A 10,527-nucleotide genomic window follows, 5' to 3' on the forward strand; every position below is an offset into this window, starting at 1 on the left:
CAATTCTTCTTTCAGTGAAGCAGGTATTGATCGGTTTGAAGTGTCGTGTAGGGAAAATTCGGGAGGCAAATCTGCTGCCTGGTGTCACGGTGCAACGGGTGAAATTATTCCGCTTTCAATTGTTGATCGGCTGAAAGATCGAGAGGCGTTTTCCAGCTCCCGTGTGGAACAAGTTCAGCTTTGGAGCCATTGGGTAAAGTATTTTTTTTAATTGCTGCTTACGAATGACAAGACATTTTGTACAAACAAGAAGAATTGCAAAATCACGAGTTCCCTGTCCATGTTTCTTTCATCATATTCAACAGAAACAATGATTCTCCTCAACACGTTGCTGAAAATTCGATAAAAGGGACACTCCCCCGAATTCGACATCGACAGGGATAATTCAGAGTCCGACCATGAATCTGTATGATGGAAACTAATCCAACAGCGAGCCTGGATAGCTCAGTCGGTAGAGCATCAGACTTTTAAGAGCAGGTAGTGATCTGAGGGCCCAGGGTTCAAGTCCCTGTTCAGGCGAAAACTTTTAAAAGTTCTGCTTTTCCAACGGACCAAAATAAGCGAAAGGAGCAAGAGTTGGCCATCCAGTCCCTCGAGCCTGCTTCGCCAATTTGATAAGGTTATCGCTGATTTTCGACCTCAACTTCACTTTCCCGACCTGTCCCCATATCCCTTGATTTCCTTCGTGTCCAGCATTCTATCTATCTCAGTTTTGAATCTATTCAATGGCTCAGCATCCACAGCCCTCTGGGGTAGAGAATTCCAATAGTTCACAACCTTCTCAGTGAAGAAATTATTCCTCATCTCTGTACTGAATGGCCGGCCCCTTATCTTGAGATTAACACCATTAGCTCTAGACTCTCCAGCAAGGGGAAACAGCATCCCAGCATCTACCCTGTCAAGCCCTCTAAGGATTTTATATGTTTCAATGAGATCACCTGATCATTGAAAACTGCAGAGAATATAGACCCATTCTACTCAATCTCTCCTCACAAGACAACACTCTCATCCCAGGAATCAATCGAGTGAACCTTTGTTGCATCCACTCTAAGGCAAGTGTATCGTTCCGCAGGTAAGGAGATCAAAACTGTACACAGTACTCCAGATGTGGTCTTACCAAACCCTATATAATTACAGCAAGGCTTCCTTATCTTTGTACTCCAACCACCTCGCAATAAAGGGCAACATACCATTTGCTTTTCTAATTGCTTGCTGCATCTGCATGTTAACTTTCTGTGATCCGTGTGCAAGAGCACACAAATCCCTCTGAATACCAACATTTCGCAGTCTCTCACCTTTAGAAAGATATTCTGCTTTTATATTCTTCCGACCAAAGTGAATAACCTCACATTTCCCCACGTTATAATTCATCTGCCAACTTCTCGCCCACTCACTTAACCTGTCTGTATCACTTTGCATCCTCTTTGCGTCCTCCTCACAGCTTACTTTCCCACCTAGTTTTGTATCGTCAGCAAACTTGGATACATTACACTCGGTCCCCTCATCTCAGTCATTAATATCGATTGTAAATATCTGAGGCCCAAGCACTGATATTCACGGCACCCCACTAGTTAAAACCTGCCAACCCGAAAATGACCTGTTTATTCCGACTTTCTATTTTATGTACATCAACAAATCCACAATCTATGTTAATATATTACCCCCTATCCCATGAGCCCTAATCTTGTCTCACAAACTTTTGTGTGGCACCTTATCGAATGCCTTTTGAAAATCCAAATATTCTATATCGACTGGTTCTCCCTTATCTACCCTGCTATCTGCACCCTCATAACCTCTAACAGAGTTGTCAAACACGATTTCCCTTTCACAAAACCGTGTTGCATGTGCCTAATCATGTTATGATTATCTAAGTGTCCTGTTATCAAGTCCCTAGTAATAGATTCTAACATTTTCCCTCCTCCTATTGTCAGGCTAAATGGCTTGTAGTTCCCTGCTTCCTCTCTCCCTCCTTTCTTGAATAGCGGGGTTACTTTTGGTACCTTCCAATCCATGGGGACCTTTCTAGAATCATGGGAACTCTGGAAGATAAAACCAATGCATCCACTATCTCTGCAGCCACCTCTTTTAAAACCCTGGATGTAGGCCACCAGGGCCAATGAATTTGTCAGCTTTTAGTCCCATTAATTCCTCCAGTACTTTTTCATTACTAATCTTAATTGCTTTAGTACAGCAATTTTATTTTAAATTCACAAGCTTTCGGAGACTTCCTCCTTCCTCAGGTAAATGTTCAGGAGCTCCTTGAAGCCTACGCATTTATACATATAGAACAATACATGGTGTTTGCAGAATGCCCCTGCAACTGCCCGTTGCCAAGGCAATCACCGTGTTCAGACAGAGAGGTGTCACCTGCAGAACCCCCGAATACACATTCAACAAAAAAACAAACAGGAAAAAAAACAGAGAGAGGCAGAAACATCCGGAAGGCATAGAAAGCCAGCAAATGACCCATTATATTAAAAACAGATAACATTTGTTCGCTGGTGGGGTAACGTGTAGCGTGACATGAACCCAAGATCCCGGTTGAGGCCGTCCTCATGGGTGCGGAACTTGGCTATCAATTTCTGCTCGACGATTTTGCGTTGTCGTGTGTCTCGAAGGCCGCCTTGGAGTACGCTTACCCGAAGGTCGGTGGATGAATGTCCATGACTGCTGAAGTGTTCCCCGACTGGGAGGGAACCCTCCTGTCTGGCGATTGTTGCGCGGTGTCCGTTCATCCGTTGTCGCAGCGTCTGCATGGTCTCGCCAATGTACCATGCTCTGGGGCATCCTTTCCTGCAACGTATGAGGTAGACAACGTTGGCCGAGTCACAGGAGTATGAACCATGCACCTGGTGGGTGGTGTCCTCTCGTGTGATGGTGGTATCTGTGTCGATGATCTGGCATGTCTTGCAGAGGTTACCGTGGCAGGGTTGTGTGGTGTCGTGGACGCTGTTCTCCTGAAAGCTGGGTAATTTGCTGCGAACGATGGTCTGTTTGAGGTTGGGTGGCTGTTTAAAGGCGAGTAGTGGAGGTGTGGGGATGGCCATAGCGAGGTGTTTGTCCTCATTGATGACATGTTGAAGGCTGCGTAGAACATGGCGTAGTTTCTCCGCTCCGGGGAAGTACTGGACGACAAAGGGTACTCTGTTGGTTGCGTCCCGTGTTAGTCTTCTGAGGAGGTCTATGCGATTTTTTGCTGTGGCCCGTCGGAACTGTCGATCGATGAGTCGAGCGTCATATCCCGTTCTTACTAGGGCGTCTTTCAGCGTCTGTAGGTGTCCATCGCGTTCCTCCTCGTCTGAGCAGACCCTGTGTATTCGCAGGGCCTGTCCATAGGGGATGGCCTCTTTGACGTGGTTAGGGTGGAAGCTGGAAAAGTGGAGCATCGTGAGGTTGTCCGTGGGCTTGCGGTAGAGGTGCCCGTCTTTGATGGAGATTCGTGTGTCCAAGAAAGAAACTGATTCTGAGGAGTAGTCCATGGTGAGCTTGATGGTGGGATGGAACTTGTTGATGTTATCGTGTAGTCTCTTTAGTGATTCCTTGCCGTGGGTCCATAGAAAGAAAATGTCGTCGATGTATCTGGTGTATAGTGTTGGTTGGAGGTCTTGTGCAGTGAAGAAGTCCTGCTCGAACTTGTGCATGAAAATGTTGGCGTATTGGGGTGCGAATTTGGTCCCCATGGCTGTTCCGTGTGTTTGGGTAAAGAACTGGTTATCGAAGGTGAAGACATTGTGATCCAGGATGAAGCGGATGAGTTGTAGGATGGCGTCTGGGGATTGGCTGTTGTTGGTGTTGAGTATTGTTGCTGTCGCAGCGATGCCGTCATCGTGGGGGATACTGGTGTATAGTGCCGAGACGTCCATCGTGGTGAGAAGTGTTCCTGGTTCAACTGGTCCGTGGGTACTGAGTTTTTGTAGGAAGTCTGTAGTGTCGCGACAGAAGCTGGGGGTTCCCTGTACGATGGGTTTCAGGATGCCCTCGATTTATCCAGAGAGGTTCTCACACAGGGTTCCGTTGCCTGATACGATAGGACGTCCGGGTGTGTTGGCTTTGTGTATCTTTGGGAGGCAGTAGAAGTCTCCCACGCGGGGATTACGTGGGATGAGAGTGCGTAGGATGCTTTGAAGGTCTGGATCGAAGGTCTTGATCAGTTTGTTGAGCTGGTGGGTGTGTTCTTTGGTCGGATCTGCGGGTAACCGTCTGTAGTGTTCCTGGTTGTCCAGTTGTCGGTATGCTTCTTTGCAATAGTCTGTTCTGTTCTGTATGACTATGGCTCCTCCTTTGTCCGCTGGTTTGATGACGATGTTGCGGTTGGTCTTGAGAGCGTTGATGGCGTTGCGTTGTGCTCGGGTGATATTCTGGACTGTCTTCTGAGTGCGGCTGATGAATCTGGCATTGACGCATTTCCTGACAGCTTGAGCATACATGTCCAGCTGAGGGCAGCGACCCTCCGGAGGAGTCCAGTTTGACTCTTTCCTCTTCGGTTGCTGTACCGCGGATCCCTCTGTCTGCTGTTCCGGATCGTCGATTGTCTCATTGGGTTCGCTGCTGAAATCTTGGGGTTTGTGGTAGAATTCCCGGAGCCTCATTCTCCTGATGAATTCCTCTGTGTCCGCCGCGAGACTAGTGGGATCCATTTTGGTAGTGGGGCAGAAATTGAGCCCTCGGCTGAGAACTTCGATTTCGTCTGCTTGAAGGGTGTGGTCGGATAAATTGACAATAGACTTCCCTGTGGTTGCAACCGTGGTACCAGGGGAAGCTTGGTCGTTGCTGGTGGTGATGCCGAGTTTCTCAAGCTTCCTGCTCTTGGTTTTCATGTAGGCAGCGTAGTTCCGTTGCCTCGTCTGTTTGGCAGTATGACGTAGCTGGTCTGCTATGTCCTGAGTACAGGTTGAGAGTATGGACTCTATCTTGGTTTCGAGGTTGTGGCGTCTGCTGTAGAGTTGGTGTATGAGATGGTTGCGGAGTGTACGAGAGGTACGGCGGCAGAGTCTCTCAGCGTAATCCGAGTTGTATGTGGACCTGAGTGGGTTCGTGATCTGGAGTCCTTTCGTGGAGGGTCGCTGCCCTCAGCTGGACATGTATGCTCAAGCTGTCAGGAAATGCGTCAATGCCAGATTCATCAGCCGCACTCAGAAGACAGTCCAGAATATCACCCGAGCACAACGCAACGCCATCAACGCTCTCAAGACCAACCGCAACATCGTCATCAAACCAGCGGACAAAGGAGGAGCCATAGTCATACAGAACAGAACAGACTATTGCAAAGAAGCATACCGACAACTGGACAACCAGGAACACTACAGACGGTTACCCGCAGATCCGACCAAAGAACACACCCACCAGCTCAACAAACTGATCAAGACCTTCGATCCAGACCTTCAAAGCATCCTACGCACTCTCATCCCACGTGATCCCCGCGTGGGAGACTTCTCCTGCCTCCCAAAGATACACAAAGCCAACACACCCGGACGTCCTATCGTATCAGGCAACGGAACCCTGTGTGAGAACCTCTCTGGATACATCGAGGGCATCCTGAAACCCATCGTACAGGGAACCCCCAGCTTCTGTCGCGACACTACAGACTTCCTACAAAAACTCAGTACCCACGGACCAGTTGAACCAGGAACACTTCTCACCACGATGGACGTCTCGGCACTATACACCAGTATCCCCCACGATGACGGCATCGCTGCGACAGCATCAATACTCAACAGCAACAACAGCCAATCTCCGGAAGCCATCCTACAACTCATCCGCTTCATCCTGGATCACAATGTCTTCACCTTCGATAACCAGTTCTTTTCCCAAACACACGGAACAGCCATGGGGACCAAATTCGCACCCCAATACGCCAACATTTTCATGCACAAGTTCGAGCAGGACTTCTTCACTGCACAGGACCTCCAACCAACACTATACACCAGATACATCGACGACATTTTCTTTCTATGGACCCACGGCAAGGAATCACTAAAGAGACTACACGATAACATCAACAAGTTCCATCCCACCATCAAGCTCACCATGGACTACTCCTCAGAATCAGTTTCTTTCTTGGACACACGAATCTCCATTAAAGACGGGCACCTCAGCACCTCACTCTACAGCAAGCCCACGTACAACCTCACGATGCTCCACTTTTCCAGCTTCCACCCTAACCACGTCAAAGAGGCCATCCCCTATGGACAGGCCCTGCGAATACACAGGGTCTGCTCAGACGAGGAGGAACGCGATGGACACCTACAGACGCTGAAAGACGCCCTAGTAAGAACGGGATATGATGCTCGACTTGTCGATCGACAGTTCCGATGGGCCACAGCGAAAAATCGCGTAGACCTCCTCAGAAGACGAACACGGGACGCAACCAACAGAGTACCCTTCGTCGTCCAGTACTTCCCCGGAGCGGAGAAACTACGCCATGTTCTCCGGAGCCTTCAATATGTCATCAATGATGACGAACACCTCGCTATGGCCATCCCCACACCTCCACTACTCGCCTTTAAACAGCCACCCAAACTCAAACAGACCATCGTTCGCAGCAAATTACCCAGCTTTCAAGAGAACAGCGTCCACGACACCACACAACCCTGCCACGGTAACCTCTGCAAGACATGCCAGATCATCGACACAGATACCACCATCACACGAGAGGACACCACCCACCAGGTGCACGGTTCATACTCCTGTGACTCGGCCAACGTTGTCTACCTCATACGTTGCAGGAAAGGATGCCCCAGAGCATGGTACATTGGCGAGACCATGCAGACGCTGCGACAACGGATGAACGGACACTGCACAACAATCGCCAAACAGGAGGGTTCTCTCCCTGTCGGGGAACACTTCAGCAGTCATGGACATTCAGCCACCGACCTTCGGGTAAGCGTACTCCAAGGCGGCCTTCGAGACACACGACAACGCAAAATCGTCGAGCAGAAATTAATAGCCAAGTTCCGCACCCATGAGGACGGCCTCAACCGGGATCTTGGGTTCATGTCACACTACACGTAACCCCACCAGCGAACAAATGTTATCTGTTTTTAATATAACGGGTCATTGACTGTCTTCGTTCTGTCTCTCTCTCTTTTTTTTGGGGGGGGGGGGGGGGTTGTACATTCAGTGGCCTTTTAGATGACACCTTTCTGTCTGCTCACTGTGATTGCCTTGGCAACGGGCAGTAATCACCAGGCATTGTTCTGTGATTTTAAAATGCGAAGGATTCGAAATTGTCACTTCCACACCACCTGAGGAAGGGGAAAGCCCCCGAAAGCTTGTGGGATTAAAAATAAAATCGTTGGACTCTAACTTGGTGTTGTAAAATTGTTTACAATTAGGAACAGGTGTAGACCATTCAGCCCCTCGAGCCTGTTTCACCATTCATTGAGATTGGTATCAGTGACTGTGGGGTTATTTTTTATCAGACAGGAGGATGTTGGTATCAGTGACTGTGAAGTTGGTTTAAATCAGTTAGGAGGTGATTTGTGTCAGTGCCTGTGGTGTTTTTTTTATCAGTGTGGAGGTGATTGGTGTCAATTACTGGGTTCAGAAACTGAAATTAGCCATTCAGCCCCTGAAGCCTGCTCCGCCGTTCAATTGGATCAGGACTAATCTGTGTCACAACGCCATTTACTCGTCTTTGCTCCATATCCCTTGCAACCCTCACACAACTCAAATCTATTGAGCTCAATATTGAAAATTTCAATCGAGCCCCAGCATCCACAGCCTTTCGGGGAAGTGAGTTTGTAATTTCCACTATCGTTTGTGTGAAAAATTGCCGCCTTATTTTGCTCTTAAATGAACTAGCTCTATTTTTAAGATTATCAAGAACTTGGCAGATGGAGTCCAATGTGGGGAAATGTGAAAATTATTCACTTTGGGAGGAAGAATAGAAAAGCAGAATATTTTTTAAAAGGTGAGAGTTTAAGAAATGTTGGTGTTCAGAGGGATTTGGGTGTCCTTGTACACTGATCACATAAGTTAACATGGAGGTACAGCAAACAATTAGGAAAGCAAATAATATGTTGGCCTTTATTTTTAGTGGGTTGGAGATTAAGAGTAACGAAGTCTTGCTGCAATTATATAGGGCTTTGGTGAGACCACACCTGGAGTAATGTGTACAGTTTTGGTCTCCTTACCTGAGGAAGGATATACTTGATTCGAGGGGGTGCAACGAAGGTTCACTAGATTGATTCCTGGGATGAGAGGGTTGTTGTATGAGGAGAGATTGAGTAGAATGGCCCTATATTCTCTGGAGTTTAGAAGAATGAGAGGTGATCTCATTGAAACGTCTAAAATTCTGAGAGGGCTTGACAGGGTAGATGCTGAGAGGCTGTTTCCCCTGGCTGGAAAGTCGAGAACTAAGGGGCATCGTCTCAGGATAAGGGATCGGCCATTTAGGAATGAGATGAGGAAAAATTTCTTTAATCAGAGGGTAGTGAATCCTTAGAATTCTCTACCCCAGAGGGCTGTGGATGCTCAGACATTGATTATATTCAAGAATGAGATGGAGAGATTTTTGTGCACCGAGAGAATCAAGGAATCAGGCAGGAAAGTGGAGTTAAGGTTGAAGATCAGCCATGTACTTACTGAATGGCAGAGCAGGCCCGAGGGGCCGTATAGCCCACTCCTGCTACTATTTCTTATGCCCTCTTGTTCTGGATTCCTCCTCCAGAAGAAATCATTTCTCTGTATCTACCTTATTGTATACCTTTATTATTTTAAACATCTCGATGAGATCACATCTCAATGTTATAAACTCATTGAAATAAAAACCAAGTTTATGCCACCCGTCCTCATAATTTAATCCTTCTAACACAGGTGTCATTCTGGTGAATCTGCACTGTATCTTTCCCAAGGCCGATTGATCTCTCTCTCGGTTCGGTGCCCAGTTGTTCAGGTGGGGTCTGACCAAGGTTCTTTACAACTGAAGCATCACTTCTTTATTCCAACCCCACTCAAGATAAAGGTCAACATTCAATTAGACTTGTTGATTATTGTCAAGATTTGTAAGGAATTTTCAAAGGATTCGAGGGGATCTGAGAGTTGGGATTTTTCTTTATTCTGTGATGCATTTTGGTAGTTTGAATCGTGCCAGGACCTGCTCCGTTAATGGTAGGGCGTTGGGGAGAGTTATAGAACAAAGAGATCTAGGAGTACAGGTTCATAGCTCCTTGAAAGTGGAGTCACAGGTGGATAGGGTGGTGAAGAAGGCATTGAGCTTGCTTGGTTTCATTGGTCAGAACATTGAATACAGGAGTTGGGATGTCTTATTGAAGTTGTAAAAGACATTAGTAAGGCCACACTTGGAATACTGTGTACAATTCTGATCACCCTATTATGGAAAGGATATTATTAAACTAGAAAGAGTGCAGAAAAGATTTACTAGGATGCTACCAGGACTTGATGGTTTGACTTATAGGGAGAGGTTGGATAGGCTGAGACTTTTTTCCTTGGAGAGTAGGGTGATCTGATAGAAGTCTATAAAATAATGAGGGGCATAGATAAGGTAGATAGTCAAAATCTTTTCCCAAATGTAGGGGAGTCTATAACGAGGGGGCATAGATTTAAGGTGAGAGGGGAGAGATACAAAATGGTCCAGAGGGGCAATTTTTTTACTCAAAGGGTGGTGAGTGTCTGGAACGAGCTGCCAGAGGCAGTAATAGAGGCGGGTACAATTTTGTGTTTTAAAAAGCATTTGGACAGTTACATGGGTAAGATGGGTATAGAGGGATATGGGCCATGTGCAGGCAATTGGGACTAGCTTAGTGGTATAAACTGGGCGACATGGACATGTTGGGCCGAAGTGCCTGTTTCCATGTTGCAATCTTCTATGATTCTATGATTCTATGTCCACTCAAAGAGTTTGATAACAGAATTATTCCTTTGAATTTACTGCTGGATTATTGGGCCGTGATGTGTTTACTTGTTTGTATTTTGTTGAATACATTTGGAGAGTGGATTTAAATTTAAGCCGAGATTCCCATACCTGATGCTCTATTCACACATCGAAGGTCAACGAGATGCTGTGGGACACACGATAAGTCCAGGAGCTGAAAGTGATTCACAGACTGGGTTTTGTGTTTAGTGATCCCGGGTACATTACTGATACCTTCCCTGGATCCCAAGGCTGGGAGAGGCACTCGGGAAGGACCGGGGAACTGGGACTTGGCCATGAGAGTAATTGAAGGTATGTGAACTGAAATAATGTACAGTGAGAAAGGAGGAAGACATAATAATCGGTCATTCGGACATCAATTAGTCTCTTATCTTGAATTCATCAAGTAATTGACCCATTCTGTTTGTAACAAAGTTGATTTATTTGACATATATCCAGAATATTGAATTTCAGCCCAGTTATAGCGGTTATTGACATCAGCAGAAACAAATCCCAACTTCCAGAATGAAGTTCTGCTGCTGAAACCCTCATCCGTGCCTTTGTTTGACTCGAGACTCGACTGTTTCACGAGTCTGAACATGTCAACAGGCGCACGGTGAACAATCACCAAAGACAATCCTTTCTATCACTTC

The 10,527-nt window shown here is 46.7% G+C and overlaps 1 non-coding gene across 1 annotated transcript; it reads left to right on the top strand.

Moving 5' to 3' along the window:
- The first annotated feature begins 433 nt into the window (after window positions 1-433).
- Window positions 434-519, top strand: trnak-uuu (transfer RNA lysine (anticodon UUU)). The gene is given in 2 exon segments: window positions 434-470; window positions 484-519. It is a non-coding gene; the product is annotated as a tRNA-Lys (tRNA).
- Window positions 520-10,527: the final 10,008 nt, after the last annotated feature.

Source organism: Heptranchias perlo, chromosome 20 (genome assembly GCF_035084215.1).
Source record: "Heptranchias perlo isolate sHepPer1 chromosome 20, sHepPer1.hap1, whole genome shotgun sequence".
NCBI lineage: Eukaryota > Metazoa > Chordata > Chondrichthyes > Hexanchiformes > Hexanchidae > Heptranchias > Heptranchias perlo.